This window comes from Biomphalaria glabrata, chromosome 9 (assembly GCF_947242115.1).
Source record: "Biomphalaria glabrata chromosome 9, xgBioGlab47.1, whole genome shotgun sequence".
NCBI classification, from domain to species: Eukaryota; Metazoa; Mollusca; class Gastropoda; family Planorbidae; genus Biomphalaria; species Biomphalaria glabrata.
The window spans coordinates 1,055,033-1,075,729 of record NC_074719.1 but is presented as its reverse complement, the minus strand read 5'-3'; the positions used below and the strand labels follow the sequence as shown (position 1 = coordinate 1,075,729).

The following is a 20,697-nucleotide window of genomic DNA, read 5'->3' as shown; positions in this document are numbered from 1 at the left end:
TTAAAAAAAACTACAAATTTAAAATCTAATATTCATCTGGGTATTTTCAATTTTGATTCACATAGTGTAATGGAAAGAAGCAGTTGGTTGGATCTATGTGATCTAAAAAAAATCTAAAAGAAATAAAAGCTTTGTCTACTAACCCTATGACATTTTTGTGACATCCATAATTTTAATCAGTCCAAATATAAACAACAAATGCTTAATTTCCTACTCTGATCAATAAAAGAAATTAATCTGTATGAAAGTTTCTTCTGTGTCTGTTTTTTTTATTTCGTTGTTACGAGATGAATAGATCCACAAGTTAATGATATCGTTACAATTATTGACGATGACTGGTTTAGTGCATTGGCTAAGGTTAACACTAGATCGATCTATATTAGCGGTTCTCAACCTGTGAGTTGCAAAATCACTTTGGAAGTCTGATGGCCAGGGGTCGCATGAGACCATGTATGTTAGTTTGTTTTTATAATCTTTTTAATATATCATCTGAATTCTCCCCCCCCCCCCTCTACTATTCTAACGTATTAAAAAGCACTTCCGTTTGTCATCCACTCCAGTGGCGATACAACCTACTGACCTCCTCTGACCTACTTCTGTTGACATTGGGTTTATGTGTGTTTTCTGTATGTCGAATTATTCCCCTTAGCAATAGTAAGAGTTCATATTGTATTGCTGCGCGTAACGTGTGCACACAAAGTGTCTCATGAATCTGGCGGTATAGAGTTGGCGTTACTTTATTGTAATCAAGTGTATTATTTAGGCTATCAGCTTCAGCACACCCTTCCATTTTCTCGAGCTTTTTTTCTGTCTCCATGTCCGAACTCTACCTCTACATCGTATTCGTGGTCTGCCTTTTGGGTCGCCTGACTTTTTTTTTTTTTTTTTTGCTGTTATACAATTTTTGCTCCTCTGTTCCTGACATTCTTGTAAAGTGACATCCCCAGCAAAGTCTGTTCTTTTTTATTTCCACTACTGTAGGTGGGTCTTCATGACAATTGCTATATCTCCTGATTAATGTGTTCCTTCCGCCCAGTTTTACATTTTATAGCACCATAGATTTTTCTAAGTATTTTCCATTCCTAATTATTTAGTTTTTTTTCTGTTGTTTTTGTTGGTGTCCAGTCTTGCATACTTGGCTTCTGGTATATTATGGATTTGTTTATCATTTTCTTTGTTTTGCTCTATAGATCTAGTAGGCCTATAGTACACCTGGTGGCCCCCTTCTGTAAGTTTCTTTATTTCTTTTAGAAGGTAATTTTTTGACATTTATTGTACTTCATAGTATTTGAAATTGAACATTTTCAAACTTGTGGTAAAGTAATTTTGATATATTGTTCCTCTGTCTGATAGTCTCTTGTCATTGTGATATACTTTGTTTTACTTGCCATTAACGTCAAATCCTGCTCCTTCTTCCCTAGTGCTATTAGAGCATGGAATGGGTTGCCAGAGCTAGCCAGGAAAACCAGTGACTTGACAGAATTTAGGTCATTGGTTAATATGCATGACGCGTAAGACGTAATCATCTTTTTTGAAGTAACGTCTGTATTATTATTTATTATTTAAGATATAAGATAGGTCTAGGTACTTCTTCCAGTGGTGTGAAAGCTCTAGCAATGTCAGAGGTGTCTTTACACAAAGCAATGTGGAGGTTTGCTTTAAATTGCCCCTGCTGGTTTCGGTCCTAAGAAGTTTGAAATAGAAATGAGGAAACTGGACTTTCATGAAGATAAATGAACTTTCCTGGAGATAAGTGGACTTTCCTGAAGATAAATGGACCTTTTTGTTATCAAGGTTGTTTTCAGCGAAGGTCCCAAAAATAAATATGCATGAGTCAGAATAAATTATCTAAAATTAAAATTAAACTAGGCCTATCTAGTAGTAAAGGAAAAGAGACAGTGCATTTGAAAAGACCGAGGATTTTTTCTTTTTAATGGCCAACAATATATCAATTGTACAATAGAAACTAATGATGACCGCTGACATTTTAAGATTCATACACGAGATCAACTCTAATTATGCTCGGCACATTACAATGTAGGCCTACAGAAAGAGGCAAATATTTATAAGCAAGCAGCCTAACAGCCAGGAGTCGTGGTTAAAAATGATATATCGAGTAAAAATGTATATGTTATTATAATGTAATGACTCTCACTTCTCGGGCCTTCTGCAAACTGCTCCACACGACACCTGAGATGAACTCCTATTGAAAAATCAGAGCAGGAAGGACTAGTCCTCCCGTAGTGCTCTGGCAAGAAACTTAGCCGTCCGGCGTAGTGCCTCATAGCTACCATACAAGTCGAGTGACTGCACAGGCAAGTCCCCCCTTAGCTCGCGGAGCTGGAGACACTCGTACAAGACATGCGACACTGTTTCGACGCTCTCTTCACAGTGACGGCATCGGGAGTCAAAGTTAGTGCGGAACCGGGCAAAGTATGCCCCAATAGGACAGTGTTCCGTCCTGCACTGTGCAACTATTGTCTGCTCTGACCTCCTCAGTCGCCACCATGGATCGTCGCGATCTGGGTGACGCATGCGCTGCCAGACACCACGTGCTCTGTCGGATTCCTCCCAGGACTTTAACCACTTCTCATGAATGAGTGCTCGGATTTGTGCCGTTGCTTGTAAGTACGTGCTTGGTGCTTCGAGGTGTGTGGTTGCCATTGCACACACGACACCAGCAACTTAAAGAACTTGACAACTCAGGGCTCCAAAGTAACGTAACACTTTGATGCCCAATACATCACAGCCAATAGTGTACAATTGGCAACACCTAACACTGACTGTACACAACTTTCAACGTGAACAAACATACCGCCGTATCACTGGCTCTCCGCCTATGTCCTGGACTTGCACTAGGCTCAACTGTTCGGGACTGACTTCACACACTGGGCTCTTTGTGTCGGACTTGATCGCAGATAGTTAACTCTTTGACCTTAGTATACATGACCAACACATATTTTTTCGCTTAAGAACCGGACACAACAGAATCAGACAACATATGTTCCGGAAGCTAAAAGTCGAAACTAGCAAAACTTGCTTATGTGGAGCATCACCAGAGAATGCTGACCACGTCTTTCAAAGCTGTGCCATATACTCTAATTTTTCGCTTAAGAACCGGTCACAACAGAATGAGACAACATATGTTCCGGAAGCTAAAAGTCGGGAAACTAACGAAATTTGCTTATGTGGAGATCACCAGAGAATGCTGACCAAGTCTTCAAAGCTGTACCATATACTCTATCGATTGGCCCTAACAAGACTCTGCCCATCACTGATCAAGAATCTATTCATGTGTGATGACTTAAACTCTGCCAAGTCGTTGGTTTTTCTGGCTGACTCAGACAACCCATTTCATTCTCTAATAGCACAGCCCCTGGTGAAGGAGCATTTGTATAAATTCGTCGTAACATGTGGAATATTATTAGTATTATATTATTAGACCTAGTATTATGTAACCAAACATACAGTTAGAAAGTGATAATAGTGTACTGTATGATGTATTACATGTAGACTAGATTCTAGATCTAGACTAATTCTGTATCCAAACATATCAGTCACATATTTGAAGATATACTCTATCATGTGGGTCAGATGAGGTTGACTTGATTTTATGAGTATATTTATGCCCTGCTCAAGGAGCACAAAGTCGGTTTCTTTTATTTGTGATGAGGCTTATTACGACAAAGAATCCACGTTGTACCAAATACGAAGACGGGAAAGCAGTTAACAACTTCTGTACAATGACCCATAATGCAGGATATAAATTAGTTATGTTTTTGTAACCATAATTTGAGGAATTCTTGTTTACACATTGGTTAACCCTTAAGGCGCGTGTGGTAGTTTAGCCTCCATTGTTTATGCACTCATTGTAAAACAGCTCAGCACTTTAAGGGTTAAAGCTCCTCACGTGTGGATATTTGAATAAGCTGCTCCTGCATTAGTATGGATTCATCTGTGATTGGCCAGTTGCAACTGATGATCTTTTGGACAGCCACAGAGCCGAAATAGGAGCAACATAGCTAGCGTTAATAAACCACCAAAGCTTTGTCCCCAAAGTACCCAGGTCATCCTGCCTCGTTCAAGACCAGGTCACCTGGTCACGTGACAATAAAATAAAGAGGAAAAAAATATACAGGTAGTTTTTTTCCCTACCCAATAATAAAATAAATCTAATTGAATTAAATGAAATATATTAGAAACACAAATATTTAAATTATATTAGAAACAGAAATACATAAGTTATAATAGAAACAGAAATACATAAGTTATAATAGAAACAGAAATACATAAGTTATAATAGAAACAGAAATACATAAGTTATAATAGAAACAGAAATACATAAGTTATAATAGAAACAGAAATACATAAGTTATAATAGAAACAGAAATAGCAACTAAAAATAAAAGAGCCCCTAGTGCTATTAGAACATGGAATAGGTTGCCTGAGCCAGGAAAAACCAATGACATAACAGAATTAAGGTCATTGGTTAATATGCATGGCTAAATGACCAGGATGGGGGGGGGGTTAGGAGTCAGTTGGGGGTCATCATTCCATAACAGGACTGTAGTTCATGGCCGGCCTTAGGCCACTGGAAGCTATGCCACCGTAGTGGATCCCGCCACTTTCATAGGTCCCGCGCTAATTCTAGGTGTTAATTATTAAATTAGACCAGGGTGACCGCGGCCTCCCGATTTTCCGTGAGCTCGTGGAAATCTCCTGAAATTATTAAAATCTCCTGAAAAATAGACAAAAGTGTCACTTTGGTTGTCATTGGATGGCTGCCTGGTCGTGCGGTTTGTGCGCTGGACTGTCGTTCAGATTTATCAACGGTCGAGGGTTCAAACCCTGCCCGCTCCCATCCCCCGTCGTCCTGCGGGAGGTTTGGACAAGGAAGTAAACTATCTTCAACTCTGAAGGAACATCCGAATTATGTAAAACAAAACAAAACATTCATTATTGAAAACGCCATTCAGAATATTTTTTAACAATACCCGTAACTGCGCCTCAAACTAACCAACAATTACTTGAGGTCAACTATTTCACGAAGATAGATTGAACAATTAGGCCAGTGGTTCCCAAACTTTTTGGGATCGTAGACTTCTTGCTATGTTTTTCAAAATTCGGTAGACCCCCTGCTTAGCTAATATTGCTGTATTGCTATTTGCGGATTCATCCACTTATTTTTTCTACTGATTTCTAACCATAGTAATGTGAAGACTTAAACAGAAATAACTACCGTATGTAAGTGAACCTCAATGAATTTATGAAACAAGTCTGTTAAATGTCTGATTTACGTTTGATTAAATTTTAATCGCGTATTTTTAACGTGTTTCTTCGGTTAACTGCGGTGATAACAAATGGAAACTATTCCTGCCATTTTCCATTTTGTTTAGATACTCAGTGTATTACTAGCACTTCAGCTACAATATCCACAGTAAAACCCAACCAAAAAAGATGCTCCATTCGTTGCTACTGATATTAATATTAAAAGGGATTGCTTTCTCTTTAAAGTAGTCCTTCAAAATATTAAATAAGGATTAATTATAAATCATCAGTTTTCACAAAAAGAATTTTTTTTTTGTGGATTTCACTTTATCAGGGTAAAATCATCTCAAATGATCCTGCAGCTTAAGTGGATTCATAGTGTCATTATATAATTATTTTTTTTACATAAAATGCACATAGGCAATATAAGTTCGACACATAGGCAATATAAGTTCGACGAAGAAAGATGCACAATTAAAATTAACATCACTTTCTGGATTTATATTTAGAGTCGGTCATGTTAAATATTTGTTACCTGTAGACTTAAGCTATTTAAATAAGGTATTAAAATTTAAAATATTTTTTTTTCTAGAATAATAAATAATTTATATTTTATGAGATAATTGTTAATTTCATTACTGTAAGATTGAAATAAAATCATGACCTTCTTAAATAAGATCCATCTCATTTCCTTTCTTCACTTTCGTAGACCCCTTGGAATGCGTTGTAGACCCCTGGGGGTCTATATAGACCACTTTGGGAATCACTGAATTAGGCGATTCTTGCTATTGAGTGTGATCTATGTAGGAAACAGAGTTTCGGTGATATAGGCCTACTGTATGACTTTGCTAAACGCAAGATTCTATAAGTAACGTTAATTTTATCGTGATTTTGCACTTGGTAAAGAATTATTAAAATGCAGTCGAATTTATTTTCCAATACAAAATCTAAATTTTCACTTTATTCTTGCCATTACCCAGACTGAGCACCGCGCAATACGTTTCGCATAGGGCTCCGCATTTGTTAGCGCCGGCCCTGACTGTAGAGGGCTGACGTTGTTCTGCTATACACACATACAAGCGGGTGTGTGCACATAGCGGTTTGTGACAACCAGACACAACAGAACAAGACAACACATGTTCCGAACTTCCGGAAGCTAAAAATAGGGACTAGTGAGATTTGTCCTTGTGGAGCATCATCAGAGAATGCCGACCACGTCTTTTAATGCTGCCAAATATTGTATTGACCGGTTTTATTTTGTGTGTGTAACTGTGATTTTCACGTGATTCATTTGAGCAATGGGAAAAAAAAGGAGGGTGGGAAGGAGACCTATTTGAGTGAAAGCATAGGTGTTATTGAATCAGTTATTGCAAGCACATATTTCTTGATCGCTGATTTACTTTTTTTGTGTGTGTATAAATAAAGGTGCTTCAGATATTGGATTCTTCAAACAGATTGGATTATTGAAATAACACGGATTATGGAAAAAAGTGTGGATTATTTGTTACGCAAAGGTAGGGCTCTTTTCTTACAAGCCTAATAAAAAGTATCAAATTATATCTTCCTCAGCTGGTGGGAGAATTAGTGATAAGTTCGTAAGGGCTTTTGCGCTTATAATACTGTTACGATCTTCTCTATCAGGCCTTCTGTAACTACTGCTCGACACACAACACACCAAGAACTGCACACCAAGAACTGCACACCGAGAGATCCAAATAATCTGGTACTTTAATGAATAGATTGTTCTTCTTCTTGAAACTGTCAGGTAGAGTTGAGCCTTCGGCTCTTGGAACTCAGTCTAGGCCAGCAAAAGTGAACAAGAGCTCTCTCTCACCGGCCTGAATGAGAACAGTGTACACTCCTCTGTCTGGCGAGTGGGTCAGACCGGCGCCTTCGACATAGGAGGTCACGGTCAGACTCGTGGCAAGAGGCCGCGTACACTAAGACCCCCGCCATTTTCCTTTTCTATACCAGGCTAACCATGCGGGACATGCCAGGGTTAGGGTATGTTTATGTAACGGCCCCTTGAGGAACAGCGCCTGGATTGTGACAAGGTTGTGGGAGCTTTTTTACAACTCCGCGCTGTGCAATGAGGATGCTCTCGCACCCCCTTAGGCACCCTCACGGGAGTCTTTTTTTTTTTTGCTACCCTTTAGCCTAATCGTTTCCTCCTACGATCGTTTCCACCCGGGGGCCACTATGAGGCAGGGTAGCATGCCCGGATAATGGATAGATAACAGCCAATACTAGACAATTGGCAACACATCAACAACTAAGAATGCTACAATGTACATCACGGTACGAAACTCTACTGTCTCTATCTCTTCCTGGACTCGTACATTCACTTGGGGACTCAACCAGGACCGACTTCATGGCCGACTCACAGTCCCGGTCTCCTCGCTGTCCTGTCTTGAACTGCCTACTGTCTTGAACTGCCTACTGTCCCGGACTCAACTGTCCCTTTCTTACACACTGTCTCTCCTCCGTGAAGTATTTCAATCACATGACCATAACATCGGTCATATTTGCGTGTAATAGCAGTACTGTCTCTTGTCCATCGACTGCCGTTGACCTGAGTGATTTGCCTGAGTTCATGTGTGTCATCTGAACCTACAGTTAACCCTATCGCTCCTCCAATATGGTTATAACAATACGGATATAAGAATAAGTACTTATGACCCTTGAATTTTATTATTCTTTCATTTTTCCCTTCCCCCTTCTGTGAAAAAGATGACAGTTATCACGATCTGAGATTGGGAACTTTGTCTGACGACAATCTGAGGGCATATCATTCGACCAGGTGACCGCCCCAGCAGCTGCTACTTATTAATAATTATAAAAAATACAAAACAAAACACGAATAATGAACATACAATTTCGTTGGCGTTTTTTTGACATATGAAAAAACACAACGTGGAGATTTCTGTAAGGTTGTCCAATGGAAACAGAACATGGAGATGGACCAATGGAAACATAGAACATGGATGTCTCACTTAGTTGGACGGACCAATGGAATCAATGTGTTAGGATGTAGTCAGCAGTTATAGGTCAAAGTAAACTGATAACTTAAAACAATTAAAAACCGAAGAGTGAGAACATTCTTATAATTGATTAAAATCAATAAGCTTAAGTCTAAAGCTGTAAGGAATGAAAAGTAGAAACAATACCAGTCAATTAGTTAAGTCTTTGTCTCTTGATCCCTCAGCTCAAGAAAACAAAGAAACTAGAACAGCCGCTAAATTGAGCCGTGATTCTTATAGCAGACGATGGCTGCCTGGTCGTGCGGTTTGCGCGCTGGACTGTCGTTCAGATTTATCGATGGTCCAGGGTTCAAACCCTGCCCGTTCCCATCCCCCGTCGTCCTGCGGGAGGTTTGGACTAGGAAGTAATTATCTTCAACTCTGAAGGAACATCCGAGAAATGTAAAACATTTTACAAACAAACATTTTTACGAATATTCTCATTTAATTAGAGTAACACCACTAGTAAAATCAATACAGTTAGAGACCCTCAGGACAGAAGAATAAAAAGTAAAGTAGCCATAATACATAAAACACTGAACCATAATTTACAAATAAAAAACAAAACCTAATAAAATAGTCAGAAAGGCACAAAAAATAAAGAACTTTCTTATTCCATATGCTAGGACAAATTTGTACAAGTGCTTCTTCTTCCACAATGCCGTTATAGCATGAAATGGTTTGCCTGAATTCGCCAGAAAAACCAACGACTTAGCAGAGTTTAAGTATTAGAATGACTAAATTGACTATTAGTTCAGTACTAGTGCTACAGTAAAAAGGTCCCAACTTGGATGGGCGGGACAAAAGATTGTGCAGGGAGGTCAATGCAAGCGCTATAAAGACACTCTCAAGAGCTCTTTCAAAAAATGCGGCATCGACATTCACGGCTGGGAAGCCCTAGATCTCTATCGCTCATGGCGTGAAGCTGTGAGTCTCGGAGTCTCAAGATTTGAAGCAAGAAGAGTGGCCAGGGTGAAAGACTGAAATGAAAAACTGTCATGGAATCCACATATTGATGAAACTACAAAAAAATCAAACAAAGCATTAGGATTTATTAAAAGAAATTTCTATAAATCAAATAAGAACATTAAACTAAAATGTTATTTAACCTTGGTTAGGCCAATAATAGAATATGCATCCTCCGTTTGGGACCCCTCAACTCAGAAAACATTAAAAAACTGGAACAGACACAAAGAGAGCAGTGAGATTCATAACAAACGAATATTCACATTTGACTAGAGTAACACCTTTAGTAAAATCACTAAATTTAGAAAGCCTTCATGATAGAAGGTTCAAAAGTAAAGTAGCAATTATACATAAAACACTGAACCATAATATTCAAATACAAAAACAGAGTTTAATAAAATACTCTGAAAGACACAAAGATAAAGGCACATTCCTTGTCCCATATGCTAGGACAAATTTGTACAAACACTCCTTCTTCCCTAGTGCTATTAGAGCATGGAATGGGTTGCCTGAGCTAGCCTGGAAAACCAGTGACTTGGCTGAATTTAAGTCATTGGTTAATATGCACAGGGTCGGACTGGGAGTCAAAATCGGCCCGGGCATCTCTATTTCGTCTGGCCCATAAATTGCATATTATATGATGGACATCCAATTCTAGGTTAAAATGTCCTCAAAATCATTGTCAAGTTTAATAATGTATCGATAGCTGAGCACATGGATACAGTGAATATAAATACTTCACTCAGAGAGCCTCTTTTATAAGAGAATACTATATAACCTTTCACAATTTAATACGTGCCGTAGTGACATCCATGCCGCCCTTATCTTATAAAACAGACGTGATTTAAAAAAAAAAAAGATGATTACTGTGGTTCTACCGGCCCATTTAGGTACCGGCCCACCGGGCATTTGCCCGAATGCCCATATAGCCAGTCCGCCCCTGAATATGCATGACTAAATGCATGATGCGTAGGACGTAATCATCTTCTTTTTTGAAGTAACGTCTGTATTATATAAGATAAGATAAGAAAGAGCGCCGAACCAACAAAAAGCTGAGAGAAGAAGCAGGCTTATCTGCAACTGACCAAACCCACACATGACACGTATGCGGCCGGTCTTTTAAAGCGAGGATTGGACTTTACAGTCATCTTCGAGTTCGTAGGAAATGAGAAATGTGCTCATCTTCGGTCACGAAGGTGGATATATACAGGACCTGGCCTAACAGTTGCGGGGCCCAATGCGAAACGGATTGCGCGGGGCCCAGTCTGGGTAGGAATAAGGATAAAAAAAGAAAAAGTGATTTTGTATTAGAAAATAATTTCGTTTATGCATTTTATTCAATCTTAACTAAGTACAAAATCACGTTCAAATTAACTTTACTTTATGAGTCTTGCGTGTATATAGTATATTATCACATTTCAGTTTCCTTCTTTGATCACGCTCAATAGCTAGACTTGCCAAATTGTTCAATCAATCTTCGTGAAATGTTGACCTCAAGTCAGTTTTGATAAGGCGCGAGAAGTTTGGAACTTACGGTTTTGGTTAAAATTGTCCCTACTAACATTTTTATCAAATGTAAGGTGACAATGACTTTTTTTTTCTCGCTTGTATGATTGCTGTCTTCCATTTTGAATGACAATTTTGTATGAGTTTTCATGAGATTTGTATGAGTTTTCAGATTTCCAGGATTTAGTCGTATATTTTGCAATATCATGGTTCAGTGTAATAATGTACACCTAGAATTAGCGCGGGGCCTACGAAAGAGCGGGGCATAGGCTGCAGTGGCCTAAGGCCGGCTCTGTGTATATATATATATATATATATATATATATATATATATATATATATATATATATATATATATATAGGATATAAAGTATATATATACTAGTAATTTTTAAAATTCAGATAGCTAGATAGATCAATGCATTCATATTTATAGATGCATTAATACATTTATAAATGCAGCCATTTACACACTGATGCATTCATGCGTGCAAAAAATACATAAAATACACACAGTCATACATACAAACCAATATACATACATGTTAATATACATACAAACATATATACGAAATACTTACATACATCATACATAATAATAATAATAATAATTTTATTTATAAAGCGCTGTTAACAAACAAAATGTAATAACATTACAAACACAAACACGACTATAGAAATCAAAAACTAATCTAAAAAAGTTTTAAACAAAGAGGTCTTAATGTTCTTCTTAAAAGTGGTGTAGCATGTCTGTCTGAGATCAGTGGGGAGTGAGTTCCAAACCTTTGGTCCGTGCACTGAAAAAGCCCGCAGACCGTAGCTTTTGAGGGAGAAACGTGGCACCACTAAAAGCGTTGAGTCCATTGAGCGCAGGGCTCTCTGGGGGACATATGGAGTAATCAGTTCTCTAAGGTACAGGGGCATCTCATTGTTATATATTGACTGATGACAAAGTGTGACAATGTGATGTGCCATAGGTGACCGCAGACATAGTTCGTTTGCGCTGACACTATAGGTGTGTCTATCTATATTTCATCAAATCACTTTCTAGAGGCTACACCGCTTTCCCTCACACGTCAGGACAGACATTTTACCTAATATGACAAATCGACATTTATCAATACTCATTCTCCCACTATACACCTAACGTTCTTTCGGGCATTTACAATTGTATTTTATTTCCTCTCTCCACTTACTTGTCCCCACACGACCTAACTCTTTACTGATGTATGATCATGGTCAAATACAAAGAATAAATTATAAAACTTACATTTCCTTGATATCAATACATCGTTGCCTTATAAATGCCCTATCTATTCATGCATCCATACGTACAATTCATAAATACTACCCGAAATAAATAACTAATTCCTAATCATGTCATAACAAAGGATAACAACATTCAAGGGTCATAAATATTTATTCTTTAATCCGTATTGTTATAACCCTATTGGAGGAGCGATAGGGTTAACTGTAGGTTCAGATGACACACGTGAACTCAAGCAAGTCACTCAGGTCAACGGCAGTCGATGGACAAGGGACAGTACTGCTATTACACGCAAATATGACCCATGTTATGATCATAAGATTGAAATCCTCGATTCTCGCTTTCACGGGAAGCCAATGGAGCGTGCACAACAGCGTAGTAGCAGAATCTTGTCTTGTTTTTTTCTAAGTACTATTCGTGCGGCGTTGTTCTGTACATACATACATACATACATACATAGCCTACATACATACATATGCAACTTGCATTCTAATATTCCTTCAATCCACCCCCAACCCCCCCCCCCTTTTTTTTTTCGGTATGACAAAATAATGACAGCACAATTCGAGTAAAGTTATCAAGTGACGACAAATTCGTCTGCACGCCACGTGACCAGACGACAATCCAGGCAGTTGACAAATGACAAAATAGAACACGTATATTAGACCAAACTAAACGATCTGCGTAGATATGCTCAACTCTTACAGATCAAAACAGACTAATAATTTAATGCAAGCTAAAAACCAAAGGAAAGAACATTGATGACATACAGTTGGCTTTAATCTTAAGTTGTGAGGAGCTAAAGTTTAAAAGAATATTAGTTAGGCCATTGCGATTTGAACATTTAGATAGATAAAAAAAATTGGGGGTGCGGTGGCTGAGTGTCAAGCGCTTGGCTTTCAAACCTGGGGTCTAGGGTTCAAATCTCGAATTTTACATTTTATTGGGTGCCTGACTTTAGTTGGGGGAAGGGAAGGTCGTTGTGCTGGTCACCTGACGCCCTGCTCGTTAACCGTTGGCCAAAGAAACATTATCTGCCCTAAAGATCGCAATGTCTAAAATTGGAACTAAAATTAATTCTAAGGTCTAGTCATCTTTTTATAACTTTTTTACATTTAGGCCTACACATGAATATACAAATTTCATTATTTAATCAAATTAACATTCAAATTCGTGTTTCAAAAAAACATTTTTAGATAAATTAATTCGCTATAAATGCGGCTTTAGCTGTGTTGATATACTTTTTACTAGCTCCGTTCATAATATCGCACGCACCTTTCAAGCGTAGAGCGCAGTGATACACATCATATTAAGGTCATAGGTCATAATATCGCGCGCATTATTGAACTTATAAACTAACTTACAAAATACAATGTGTAAATTTACTTTCGAATGTGTTTTAAAAGCATGTTAGAACTACACATTTAGTGTAATTTTAAGTCTTTATTTTCAATTTACTTCTTTTTGTTTTCATACTTATCTACGCGCATCGTGACCTATAAATGGCATAGTTAGGCCTAAATCTATACATAACTACTGTGTTAACATACCATAGCGTGCGAAAGATACTGTCGATATGATTGGACAATGCAAAAATTTGAGACGATTCTAAATTAGGGGGAATGAAAAATAGGCTACTAACTTAGGCCAATTATAACCTTATTGTGCCCTTCAATTAACTCTTAAACCAATAGCTCTTGGTTGCCCCTTGAAAGTAGATGTATTTTATCTAATTTAAACAAATGAATTTAATTTAAATCTAGGTCTACAGCTATATTAACCTCCTAGCTGTGAAGTCTTCATTTCGGATTTCATTGGATGTAGGTCAATACGAGTTAGAAGTGTTTAGTCATTGACTAGGCTACTATGGCATTCATAGTTCTTGGATTCTAATTGTAGATCTACAAAAAATTTAACTAAAAATGTTATTTTAACAATTAGATTCGCGCATTCGCTTAAAGCGGCGGTTCTCAACCTTTTATGCTCGGCGACCCCTTTTTACAAACTCCCACTCTGCCGCGACCCCTCCCCCCCCCTTACACACACAACAATAGAAGAATAGACAATAACAATCCGTATTTTCGATGGTCTTAGGCGACCCCTAACAAATCGCGATCCACAGGTTGAGAACCCCTGGGCTTAGGCCTATATTTAGAGGCGCGGTGGTTGAGCGGTAAAGCGCTTGTCTTCCGAACCGAGGTTCCGGGTTCGAATCCTGGTGAAGGCTATGACCTTTGAGGATCCTTGGGCGCTCAATTCTAATGGAAATAAAGTATATTACGTTACTAAATATTGGTAATTGGCTTGCGCCTGCACTAAATTGTGTTCACTGTGGCGCAGAAGTCTGAGTCGTGAACAACAGATAGTCGTAGCTTTTATTTCGGAGCCGACCAAGGCAGGCTTATTAAGCCCATCCTACCCAAAAAACAAAAATAAAGTGCTGTAAAAATTAAAGGCGATACACACAAAAATTATTTCAGACAGTCACACACCGCATCCGTTGATCAGTTTTAAAGTGCCAGGATAAAAATCAGTAACCATTTAGGCTACTAATAAGGACTTGTGGTATTACTGTCTTAACCATTTGAGCCATGACGCTCCATCGTGTTTTAGATTCACTCTGTGTGTGTGTTTGTGTGTGAAGGGGAATTACGATGGAAAAGCAACATGGGATAGATGACATATTGCATTGTGACGTCGAAAAGTCAAGAGAATGTACTTAGGTTGATTTGATTTGATTTTGATTTTAGGCACATCGGCACAATTTAGGCCATGTCGTGCCTGCAGTCCCTTAAATTAAGGACTACACTCTCTCTAAACAACAAGGGCCAGATTTTATACAGTCATATCATTAAAAGTCAAGAGATTGTACTTAGGACAAACTTGATTGTTATGGCTGGGAAGACGGGGTGGGAAGCGGATAAGTAAAAGGGCTACTAGAATTCATGGGCCAAAAGCATATGTGCGTGCGTTGTGTGTTGGAGAGGAGAAGCGTTATAAAGCAGATCTTTAGGCACGTCAAGTCAAAAGTCTATGTCGGAGAAATAGAGAGACAGACACTAATTTACGGGCTAAAAAATTTGTTAGGGGGATCGGTCAAATGTGGCCCGTTTCTAGAAATTAAAACGAGAGAGAGAGACAGAGGGAAAATACGATGCAGAGCTAAATAGCTAAACTGACTTGAAAGATTTTTGATTGGAGTCATTGATGGTCTACGAGTCTAGGATTAGGTAAATGTTGGACTGAATCCTAGTCGTTGCTAGGCGACGGGTCCTGGGTTCTGGGGTCGGTGGTTATTGCCTTCCCCAGGTTTTATCAATATTTCCGATTATTTCGACATTTTTTCTTCCCCTTGGTCTCTTCTATTTCAATATGCCTTCATGCCTATCCCCTTCCGTAAGACTAGCAAGGTTGTTGCTCTGGACCTCGTGTGACGGACAAGGGGATCCCACTCGACCAACCACGCAGCTGTGTCTCTCTTTTTAATTAATTATAAACTTAAATTAAGCGGGCGTATTTCTGACCTTTCAAATACAGAAACGTGGATATTTGTACGAGCTATGACCAATGAAAAGTGGGCATGGGTGTCTCTCTGCGTTGGACCAATGGAAACGATCTTCGTGAGCATGGCGTGGGTCGAAGTAAACTTGAAATTTACTAATTATATAGAAAGAACATCTTTATAATTGGTACTGTTCAATTTGAATAGTCAAAAGCTGTCAGGAATTAAGGTTTAAAAAAAAGACAATACCAGTTAATTAGTTAAGCTTCTGTTTCGTATTCAGTACTAGTAAACACAGATAGAAAGATAGATGGATGGATGGATGGGTGGATGGATGGATGGATTAGATGGATGGATGGATTAGATGGAAGGATTAGATGGATGGATTAGATGGATGGATGGATTGGATGGATGGATTAGATGGATGGATGGATGGATTAGATGGATGGATGGATGGATTGATTAGATGGATGGATGGATGGATTAGATGGATGGATGGATTAGATGGATGGATTAGATGGATGGATGGATGGATGGATTAGATGGATTAGATGGATGGATGGATGGATGGATTAGATGGATGGATGGATGGATTAGATGGATGGATTAGTTGGATGGGTGGATTAGATGGATGGATTAGATGGATGGATGGATGGATTAGATGGATGGATTAGATGGATGGATTAGATGGATGGATGGATGGATGGATGGATGGATTAGATGGATGGATGTATGGATTAGATGGATGGGTGGATAGATGGATGGATGGATGGATTAGATGGATGGATGGATTAGATGGATGGATGGATTAGATGGATGGATGGATTAGATGGGTGGATGGATGGGTGGATGGATGGGTGGATGGATAGATTAGATAGGCAGGCAGGCAGGCCGACTGATAGATACGATTTAGATTTAGATCTTGATTTAGATTTAGATCTTGATTTAGATTAGATAATAATAATAATGCAAATATTAATGTCGGTTTGGACGACGTAGAACATGATATTCGCCAATATGAAGAAAAAACACACCACGGCCAATTCCAGGCTTTAGTAGATGGGAACAACACGGACAACATTGACAAGGCTGCTTCCTCAATCATCTCTACCCTGAAACTGAAGGCTTTGTTACCTCAATACATGACAGAGTAATTAGGACAAAAAAATTACGAGAAACTCAATATTGTTGACAAATGCCGAAAATATGGAAATGTGCGTGAGCCGATTGAGCACATAATGGCAGGATGTTCCGCCCTGTCATTTGAAATTGTCTTGTAGAGTTGTGCATAGCACTTTGACTCCTAAGGCCAGCAAAAGCGAACAAGAGCTCCATTCTACCGGCCTGAGTGCGTACGCCGTTCTGTCTGACTGGGGGTGAGACTAGGGGTTAAACTTCGAGTTTAGTTTTGCGTTCACTTCCGGTGGACACGGACACTCCGGACTCGCGGACTAGAGACGCGGCTGAAGGCCGCACCACTGGGGCCCCCGTCATTTTCCTTTAATCTACCAGGCTAATCGTGCCATTTATGTAACGGCCCCATGAGGGACGGCGCCTGAACGTTGACAGATCGCAGCGGGAGCTCTTATACATCTCTGGCACCCTCTTGGGCACTCCCGCGGGAACCCTATCAGAATCTGCCTACCTAGGTGCAAAGTTGATACACCAACACATGGCTTGGACACATAATTTAATCTGTAAGGACACTCCTCCTTATTACAGATACTCGCCACAAGAGGTTCTCGAGTCTACTGATCATGTGCTGTACTGGGATAAGCCTATTTTGGTCTACAAAACGGTAGATTTTAATCGCCTTGATCTGTTCATTGATTAAAAAAAAATCCTTACAATTATTGACATCGCCGTACCCCTGTCTCATAACTTAAGAAGTAGCAATCATACATAAGACACTGAACCATAATCTTCAAATACAAAAACAAAATTTTATAAAATACTCTGAAAGACACAAAGATAAAGGCACATTCCTCGTCCCATATGCTAGGACAAATTTGTACAAATACTCCTTCTTCCCTAGTGCTATTAGAGCATGGAATGGGTTGCCTGAGCTAGCCAGGAAAACCAGCGACTTTGCAGAATTTAAGTCATTGGTTAATATGCATGACTAAATGCATGAGCGTAGGACGTAATCATCTTCTTTTTTGAAGTAACGTCTGTATTATATAAGATAAGAAGATAAGAAAAACGGAAGTGGAAAAACAACGAAAATATGGGAACCTAGGTTTGGAGATTAAGCCTTTATGGAAGTTATCCAAAAAAACAGTATACGCCATTGTTATATCAACCGACCTCACAGATACCTTTAGGGCCCTTAACATTCCTAGGAAGATTCTCGTTGCCTGTCAGAGGGCGGTACTGCTGCAGACCTGCTACATCACCAGAAAATTCCTGATAAAGGAATTACAATGAATTCTGTTTCTCTTTCATGAAACTCGACCAGGCAGGGCCAGAGAATGAAAATTCGTTTTTTCATTCATAATAATAATAGTTATTTTTTCGCATCTACGTCTGTCCTCCACAGTGGATTTTCTTTGTTGTACAAATGATTTTTACCTTTACCTATACCTTAGTCTGTTGGACTATTGGGGCACCAAGCAAGATTTGTCGACCGTCTTTCTCCATTCCTCCCTGTCTTTTGCCCTGTTTAAAACCTCTATCAATGGTAGGCCCGTCCATTCTTTTATGTTGTCCTCCCATCGCTTTCTCTGCCTCTTCTTCTTTTCACTGGTACTGTTCCCTGAAGGAAGGTCTTTGCGAGCCCGTGGATCATGTAATATAGCCATATATTTTAAGCTTGCGTTTCTTTCAATAGTTAGCAAGTCATCATGGGGTCCGATCGCTGCAGTAACCCTGTCTCTAATCTCTTGGTTTGTGATGCGGTGATGTACAAATGATTAGGGCTAACAAAAGACATATGCCCCATAAAACAGATATTTGTAATGACTTTCAGATTTTTAATGCCACTCCCTGGCCACATACGTTAACGAATTTTGGATGCTGATTGCAGATCTAAAGAGAAGAACCCTAGCAATGGAAGTGAGATGCTGCAGAAAGATCCTAGCAATGGAAGTGAGATGCTGCAGAAAGATCCTAGCAATGGAAGTGAGATGCTGCAGAAAGATCTTAGCAATGGAAGTGAGATGCTGCAGAAAGATCCTAGCAATGGAAGTGAGATGCTGCAGAAAGATCCTAGCTATGGAAGTGAGATGCTGCAGAAAGATCCTAGCTATGGAAGTGAGATGCTGCAGAAAGATCCTAGCAATGGAAGTGAGATGCTGCAGAAAGATCCTAGCAATGGAAGTGAGATGCTGCAGAAATATCCTAGCAATGGAAGTGAGATGCTGCAGAAAGATCCTAGCAATGGAAGTGAGATGCTGCAGAAAGATCCTAGCAATGGAAGTGAGATGCTGCAGAAAGAACCTAGCAATGGAAGTGAGATGCTGCAGAAAGATCCTAGCAATGGAAGTGAGATGCTGCAGAAAGATCCTAGCAATGGAAGTGAGATGCTGCAGAAAGATCCTAGCTATGGAAGTGAGATGCTGCAGAAAGATCCTAGCTATGGAAGTGAGATGCTGCAGAAAGATCCTAGCAATGGAAGTGAGATGCTGCAGAAAGATCCTAGCAATGGAAGTGAGATGCTGCAGAAAGATCCTAGCTATGGAAGTGAGATGCTGCAGAAAGATCTTAGCAATGGAAGTGAGATGCTGCAGAAAGATCCTAGCAATGGAAGTGAGATGCTGCAGAAAGATCTTAGCAATGGAAGTGAGATGCTGCAGAAAGATCCTAGCAATGGAAGTGAGATGCTGCAGAAAGATCCTAGCAATGGAAGTGAGATGCTGCAGAAAGACCCTAGCTATGGAAGTGAGATGCTGCAGAAAGATCCTAGCAATGGAAGTGAGATGCTGCAGAAAGATCCTAGCAATGGAAGTGAGATGCTGCAGAAAGATCCTAGCTATGGAAGTGAGATGCTGCAGAAAGATCCTAGCAATGGAAGTGAGATGCTGCAGAAAGATCCTAGCTATGGAAGTGAGATGCTGCAGAAAGATCCTAGCAATGGAAGTGAGATGCTGCAGAAAGATCCTAGCTATGGAAGTGAGATGCTGCAGAAAGATCCCAGGCATCAATTACAAACACCTTTTCACAAATGAAGATTAACAGGATTAATACAGCAACCAGATCCCACAATGACTTGCTAATTACTATTCAGAGGCGTAGATAGGGTGGGGGGGGGAGGAAGAGGATAATTTGAAAATCCCAATAGGCACCCACTTGAGCGGAGCCCCCAAATGAGTGTTTTTTACATTAATTATTAAATATTACGCAAAATGCAGGCGCCCCCAAAGAGGTCAATTCGCCTGGCCTTCAAATGGCGGATTCCTAGCTATACCTTTTTAAAAATGTTTTATGGTGTAAATAGGACAGACGCAGACGGCGAAAAGAAAATCTTAATCGAACACCGGCGCACAATGGTTATGCTTGCCCTGGATATGGCAAAATATGTAGGTTACAGCTGGGGCTGCGTAGCCAGGGGAAATAATGCCATATTATTATTATTATTATTATTATTATATGGTCTAAATAAAAAATATTATTGAAAAAAAAAAAAAAACTAGGGTTACTCGTCCTTTAGTCTGTTGGTTGAACCAATGGGGCACCAGACATGATCCGTCAACCGCATTTCTCCATTCTTCTCTGCCAAAGAAAATCTCTTTTATAGACAGACCCATCCTTCTTAATTAGTCTCGACACTTTGCCTCTTCTTCTATTTCTTCCTGGTACTGTTCTGTGAAGGAAATTCTTTGAGAGACCTTGTGATACGGCCATACAGTTTCAGATTGAGTTTCTTTTTTTTTTTTTTTTTACACGAGTCAGCAGGTCACCGTGATACCCCATAGCCATTGTGATCCCCCTTTTCGAATCTCTTAATTTGTTAGAAGCAATATTTGTAGGTAATAGCTAGCATCATATTATACTATCATCTCAATTATGCAAATTAGCAACCAAGATTCGCATGCAAACAATAATGTGGCCATGACCAGGAACTGCATCAATCTGACTTTTGTCTTTCCATTAACCCTTTTTCTCCTGATTGACTAATTCTAATTCTCCTAATTCAATCGTTGATTTGACCTCATTAAATTAAGTTAAAT

The 20,697-nt window shown here is 39.3% G+C and overlaps 1 long non-coding RNA gene across 1 annotated transcript in view; it reads left to right on the top strand.

Moving 5' to 3' along the window:
* The first annotated feature begins 1,213 nt into the window (after window positions 1-1,213).
* LOC129928015 (uncharacterized) overlaps window positions 1,214-20,697 on the top strand; it is a 59,059-nt gene continuing 39,575 nt past the window's right edge. The window contains exons 1-2 of the long non-coding RNA XR_008779599.1: window positions 1,214-1,228; window positions 6,694-6,782. This is a non-coding gene — a long non-coding RNA (uncharacterized LOC129928015). The remainder of the gene's footprint in view (window positions 1,229-6,693; window positions 6,783-20,697) is intronic.